This window comes from Eriocheir sinensis, chromosome 24 (genome assembly GCF_024679095.1).
Source record: "Eriocheir sinensis breed Jianghai 21 chromosome 24, ASM2467909v1, whole genome shotgun sequence".
In the NCBI taxonomy this organism is placed as follows: domain Eukaryota; kingdom Metazoa; phylum Arthropoda; class Malacostraca; order Decapoda; family Varunidae; genus Eriocheir; species Eriocheir sinensis.
The window spans coordinates 16,560,152-16,567,651 of NC_066532.1; positions in this window are offsets into that span (position 1 = coordinate 16,560,152).

Sequence of the window (7,500 nt, forward strand, 5' to 3'; positions counted from 1 at the left end):
CAGTAAAAAACAAAAAAGGTCACGTCTCCTCATCTGCTCTCTTTATCGTGTTTACCTAAGACTCACTCTCTCTCTCTCTCTCTCTCTCTCTCTCTCTCTCTCTCTCTCTCTCTCTCTCTCTCTCTCTCTCTCTCTCACGTCGCCTACACTTTCATATTTCATTTTGCTGTTGTTCATTATGGTATGTGTTGTTGTTGTTGTTTTTGTTGTCGTTGTTGTTGTTGTTGTTGTTGTTGTTGTTGTTGTTGTTGTCGTTGCTTTTGTTTTTGTTGTTGTTTATGTTGTTGTTGTTGTTGTTCTTTATGTTATTTATTTATTTATTTATGTTGTTGTTGTTGTTTATTTATTTATTTATTTATTTATGTTGTTTTTGTTGTTCTAGCTACACGTGTTACCCTTCCTCACCGGCTCAAACCAACTCTTCAACGCCTCCCTCCCTCCCTCCCTCTATACCTGATCTTAATTAGCTTTTTCTCACCTGTTAATGGCTAAAGGTGAACTATCGCTTGCTAATAATATCTCTCACCTTTTCTATACTCTCTCTCTCTCTCTCTCTCTCTCTCTCTCTCTCTCTCTCTCTCTCTCTCTCTCTCTCTCTCTCTTCTCTCAATTCTCTATCTTTGTCTTCTTTTTTTCCATTCTTTCTCTTCTCTTCTTTCCTATTATTCTTTCTCTTCTTCTTTTTTCTCTTCCTTTCACGTTTTTTCTCCTTTTTTCTCTTTCTTTATCTTTTTCTTCCCATTACTCTTTTTTCTTTTCCTTCGTTTCTTTTTCCCTCTCTCTTCATTTCTCTTTCATTAACTCCTTCCCTTCTCCCTCTCTCTCTCTCCCTCTCCCGTGCGCGTTAGCTATTGCGTCATCAGGGAGAGAGAGGGAGAGGGGGGGGGGGCACGAGAGACGCAGCTTCCGCGCTCTTGATCCTATATCTGGCAACACTGTCACGGGCGGGAGGAGGAGGAGGAGGAGGAGGAGGAGGAGGAGGAGGAGGAGAAGGAAGAGGAGGAAGGAGGGTAAGAAGAACGAAAGAGCAAAGGCAGGATAAAGTTACAAGATCAAGAGGAGAGAGATGAAAGTGGAGTAAAGAAGAGGAAGAGGAGGAGGAGGAAGAGGAGGAGGAGGAGGAGGAGGAGGAGGAGGAAGGAGGGTAAGATGAACGAAAGAGTAAAAGAAGAATGAAATTAAAAGATGAAGAGGAGAGAGATGAAAGTGGATTAAAGAGGAGAGGAAGAGGAAGAGGAGGAGGAGGAGGAGGAGGAGGAGGAGGAGGAGGAGGAGGAGGAGGAGGAGGAGGAGGAGGAGCGCGTGCTAATACTGCCTTGGTCCAGTTCGCTTCCTATGTTCCTTTAAACTTAAGTGTCAGAGAGGTCAGAGTACGCCATTGTTTTTCTTGTTTTTTGTTGTTTACGCTCTTGTTTTTTTGTGTTTTACTGTTTTTTTTAATTGTTTTCTTTTCTTTTCTTTTCTTTATTTTATTTTCTTTACCATAATCACGTTGTTTTTGTGTTTTCCTGTTCGTTTTCATTGTTTTCTTTTCTTTTCTTCCTTTTCTTTATCATAATCACGTTGTTTTTGTGTTTTCCTGTTCTTTTTAATTGTTTTCTTTTCTTCCATTTCTTTTCTTTACCTGAGTCACGTTGTTTTTGTGTTTTCCTGTTCTTTTTAATAGTTTTCTTTTCTTTTCTTCGTTTTCTTTACCATAATCACATTGTTTTTGTGTTTTCTTGTTCTTTTTAATAGTTTTCTTTTCTTCCATTTCTTTTCTTTACCTGAGTCACGTTGTTTTTGTGTTTTCCTGTTCTTTCTAATAGTTTTCTTTTCTTCCTTTTCTTTTCTTTACCTCAGTCACGTCTTTTCCTCATATTTCTCTCTTCTCTCTTCCCTCCCAGTAATTCCTTTCTTCGTTTTCGTCGCAGTGGGGAGGCGGTGGCTGAGTGGTTATCGTGTAGGCGCGTGGTGAGCCAGAGTACCCAGGTTCGAGTCTCACCAAGGGCGCTGACAATTTCCAACTATCGAAGAAGGTTACTGAGTGGGTTCCTTCTTTTTTTTTTTGTATATTTAGGATAGATTCTAATCCTTTATAAATCTTGACAATCGTACTGAACCTCTCTCTTCTAAGGTTCTAAGTAACGTCAAAGATTAAAGGAGTCTCGTTACTGGTTCCTTCTTTCTTTACTTTTTTTTATTTGGGATAGATTCTAATCCTTTATAAATCTTGACAATCGTACTGAACCTCTCTCTTCTAAGGTTCTAAGTAACGTCAAAGATTAAAGGAGTCTCGTTACTGGTTCCTTCTTTCTTTACTTTTTTTTATTTAGGATAGATTCTAATCCTTTATAAATCTTGACAATCGTACTGAACCTCTTTCTTCTAAGGTTCTAAGTAACGCCAAACTTTAAAGGAGTCTCGTTACTGGTTCTTTTTTATTTTTTTATTTGGGATAGATTCTAATCCTTTATAAATCTGACTCATCGTACTGAACCTCTTTCTTCTAAGGTTCTAAGTAACGTCAAAGAGTAAAGGAGTCTCGTTACTGGTTCTTTCTTTTTTTTTTTATTTGGGATAGATTCTAATCCTTTATAAATCTGTATCATCGTACTGAACCTATTTCTTCTAAGGTTCTAAGTAACGTCAAACCTTAAAGGAGTCTCGTTGGTGGTTTCTTTCTTTCTTCTTTTTTTTATTTGGGATAGATTCTAATCCTTTATAAATGTCTCATCGTACTGAACCTCTTTCTTCTAGGGTTCTAAGTAACGTCAAAGATTAAAGGAGTCTCGTTACTGGTTCCTTCTTTCTTTATTTTTTATATTATTTAGGATAGATTCTGATCCTTTATAAATCTTGATCATCGAACCTCTTTTTTCTAAGGTTTTAAGTAACGTCAAAGATTAAAGGAGTTTCGTTGGTGGTTTCTCTCTTTTTTAGGTTAGGAAAGATTCTAATCCTTTCTTTATCTTTATCTTCGTATGTGAACCTCTTTTTTTTCTACTGGTCAATAGAGGTACTCGATTGGATTCTAAGTAACGCCAAACCATGAGGAGTTTTTATTTTTTATTAGGAAAGATTTGTAATTCTTTCTATAGTCTCATCTTCGCATTTAATTCCTTTTTCTTTATTAGGTTTTAAGTCAAGTGTTTGTGATTCTCTCTTTAAAACTCATAGTCGCCTTTAAACCCTTTTTCTGGATCATGGTTTAAGTCAAGGGTGTCTGATCCTAATTTACGACCTTATCTTCGTATTCAACCCCTTTTTCAGAATTAGGTTTTAAGTAAAGTGTTTGTGATTCTCTCTTTTAAACTCAATCGCTTTCAAGCCTTCCTTCTGGATCAGGGTTTAAGTCAAGGGTGTTTGATCCTCTTTACGACCTTATCTTCGTATTCAAACCCTTTTTCAGAATTAGGTTTTAAGTCAAGTGTTTGTGATTCTCTCTTTTAAACTCAATCGCTTTCAAGCCTTTCTTCTGGAATCTTCGTATTCAAACCCTTTTTCAGAATTAGGTTTTAAGTCAAGTGTTTGTGATTCTCTCTTTTAAACTCAATCGCTTTCAAGCCTTCCTTCTGGATCAGGGTTTAAGTCAAGTGTTTCTGATCCTCTTTACGACCTTATCTTCGTATTCAATTTCTTTTTCTTTAGGTTTTAAGTCAAGTGTTTGTGATTCTCTTTTAAATTCGTGACCGTATTTAACCTTTTTCTGGATCAGGGTTTAATGGTGTCTGATCCTCTTTCCGACCTCATCTTCGTATTCAAACCGTTTCATCTACCAGTCGCATTTCAGAACCAGAAACGTCTAACTTCATCCTCCAATCGCATTTCAGAACTACAAACGTCTAACTTCATCCTCCAATCGCATTTCAGAACCAGAAACGTCTAACTTCATCCTCCAATCGCATTTCAGAACTACAAACGTCTAACTTCATCCTCCAATCGCATTTCAGAACCAGAAACGTCTAACTTCATCCTCCAATCGCATTTCAGAACTACAAACGTCTAACTTCATCCTCAATCGCATTTCAGAACCAGAAACGTCTAACTTCATCCTCCAATCGCATTTCAGAACTACAAACGTCTAACTTCATCCTCCAATCGCATTTCAGAACTACAAACGTCTAACTTCATCCTCCAATCGCATTTCAGAACCAGAAACGTCTAACTTCATCCTCCAATCGCATTTCAGAACTACAAACGTCTAACTTCATCCTCCAATCGCATTTCAGAACTACAAACGTCTAACTTCATCCTCCAATCGCATTTCAGAACTTCATCCTCCAATCGCATTTCAGAACTACAAACGTCTAACTTCATCCTCCAATCGCACTTCAGAACCACAGCAGACTAACGTTTCATCTACCAGTCATATTTTAGAACCACAAACGTTTAACTCTCCATCCGCCAATCACATTTCAGAACCACAAAACGTCAAACTCTCTCCTTAATCGCACTTTTCACTCCGCGCAGAGGCAAAGAGGAGTAAGAGGAACAACACGCCCATGAGATCCAGCCCTTCTAATCTTCCCCGTGCACTGCCAAGGCCTTAGAATGGAGACAAGGGCAAGGCTAAGGGCGGGAGAGCTTCACTATGCACTGCCCTTGTTCTCTTTCGCTTTCGTCTCCCACAAAAACTACTTTCAAAGGCCACAAAGGAGGTTAGTCGGGTTCCAGTAACTGTTTTTCACGCTCAAGGTGCAGAAGAATTATCAGACTATCACTAGGCCCAAGGAAATGCCCTCAACAGCCTCTACGAAATCCTTACCAAATGAGTAGGTATTTTCAGACATTTTTTCAAAGGCCACAAATGTTCTAATACGTCTTTTTCACACTCAAGGTGCAGAAGAATTGTCAAACTATCACTCGGCCAAAGGAAATGCCCTCAACAGCCTCCCCGGAAGCCTTACCAAATGAGTAGGTATTCCCACAACACCAATTTCCAAAGGCCACAAATGTTCTAATACGCCTTTTTTCGCGTTCACGGTGCCGAAGAATTGTCAAACTATCACTCGGCCAAAGGAAATACCCACAGCAGCCTCCCCGGAAGCCTTCTCAGAGCGCGTACGCCCCGAAGAATCAAGAATATGGGCCACTGTCACATTCACGAAAACAGCCAACGTATAAGATGCAGGAGAGCTTCACCGTGCACTGCCAGGCCCACGGATGCAGAGAGGGCGGGCGTGAGGGGCGAAGATCGTGGTGGGTGTGGAACGGGCGCGGTAGTCATGAGGGGAAAGCCGCAGCGGAGGCCAGCAACCCGTCCCGTACAGGTTCGTGAGGTGACTGAACGCTAGCCACGAGACACTCACCTCTGCTCAGGTCTCCCCTCAGCCGCTTCCCCTCACTGGCGCACGCTCCGGCCTTCCCTCCTTACCTCACTCACGTTTCTCCTCCTCCTCCTCCTCCACCTGTTCTCCTCTTTTTATCTTCTTTTGTGTTCTAGTTTTGTTCTTCTTGTTCCTGGTCACTCGTCTGCGTTTTAAGGGTTACCGGGTTTCGAAGTGGGCACAGCAACAGACCGAAACGCCAAGCCAGACAGCGCGTTCTCGACCTTCAGGGCTCATGTTTGGCCACGTGACTTCGCTCCCAGCACGTGCGGCGGCTCCCCCCCCCCCCCCTCTCTCTCTCTCTCTCTCTCTCTCTCTCTCTCTCTCTCTCTCTCTCTCTCTCTCTCTCTCTCTCTCTCTCTCTCTCTCTCTCTCTCTCTCTCTCCCTCCTCCTCCTCCTCCTCCTCCTCCTCCTCCTCCTCCTCCTCCTCTTCCTCCTCCTCCTCCTCCTCTCAGCATCTCCATCATCACGAGGAGCTAAAGATGTACCGCAGCTTCCTCCTCTCTCTTCCTCTTGCCTCTTTCTTCCCTCTTAACTCCTCTTTCCTCTTACGATGTCCTCTTATATCTCCTTCCTCTTTATTCCTATTAACATGCTTTCTTCCCTTCCTGCTCTACTGTAGCTTTTCCTCATCCTCTTCTTAAACCTATTTATCTCCTCTTACATCGCTTTCTTTCCTCTTAAACCTCTCTCTCCTCTTGCACCTCTTCTTCTCCTCTTTCTCTCCTCTTTGTGCGCTTATTTCCTTTCCCATTGAGGCTGCTGGTCATCTGCACTCTTCCCTTCCTTTCATCCCAGTACAAGACGCAGCTCAGGGCAAGGACACAAGAGCACAGTAGCATCGAAGTGACATAGGTTCAGGGTAGGTCAGGCGGCCCTCGAACTCACAGCCGTCTCCCTGTCACTCCTTACACGGCACTGTTGACACAAGCCTTTCTATGAACGCTGGCTTCTCTTCCCCTCTCATGCCTCGCCTTAACTGGACTGTGGCGGGAGGGTGGAGGGAAGGAGGGGAAGGAGTGGGAGGAGGAGACATGGAAAGGCAGGCAACTGGAAGGCATTACGATGTTGCCTGGTCTGTTGCCGCGTGATCTGCCACAGTTAAAGCAGTTCGGTGAGTATGTTCTGTTTACTCTTGTTGTCGCGAAGTAGTTGTGGGTGCGATTCTGGAAGGAGTTGATGGGTTCTGCACTTACTACTTCAGCGGGGAGGTTGTTCCAGTGGCGGATGACTCGGTTGGAGATGTCTGTATTGCTTGGATAGTTAGACCGTTGTTTCATGTTCTTGAGTTGGTCTGTAGCTAAAAAAAGGACTTGAAGTGGTCGACGTTACTGAAGTTCTTTAATTAGACCGTTGTTTCTAGTTCTTGAGTTGGTCTGTAGCTAAAAAAAGAACTTGAAGTGGTCGACGTTACTGAAGTTCTTTAATTAGACCGTTGTTTCTAGTTCTTGAGTTGGTCTGCAGCTAAAAAAAACTTAAAGTGGTCGACGATACTGAAGTTCTTTAATTAGACCGTTGTTTCTAATTCTCGACTTGGTCTGTAGCTAAAAAAAACTTAAAGTGGTCGACGTTACTGAAGTTCTATAGATACTTGAAGACCTGAATCACATCCCCCCGAAAGCGTCCCTTGTCCACAACCTAGAGGCTTTCAATACAAGGAGGACGAGGAGGACGAGGAGGAGGAAAAGGTAAGATGTTGAAAGGAAGAACAGATAGACAGGCAGACGAAGTTCTTTAGATACTCGAGGGCCTGAATCACATCCCCACGAAAGCGTCCCTTGTCTACAACCTACAGAGGCTTTTAATACACGGAGGACGAGGAGGACGAGGAGGAAAAGGTAAGATCGTGAAAGGAAGAACAGATGGAAAGGCAGAAATCACATCCCCCCGAAAGCGTCCCTTGTCCCAACCTGCAGAGGCTTTCAATACAAGGAGGACGAGGAGGACGAGGAGGAGGAAAAGGTAAGATGTTGAAAGGAAGAACAGATAGACAGGCAGACGAAGTTCTTTAGATACTTGAAGACCTGAATCACATCCCCTCGAAAGCGTCCCTTGTCCACAACCTAGAGGCTTTCAATACAAGGAGGACGAGGAGGACGAGGAGGAGGAAAAGGTAAGATCGTGAAAGGAAGAACAGATGGAAAGGCAGACGAACGAGTTAATGAGGGAGAACAGCCAGGTAAAAAGAGA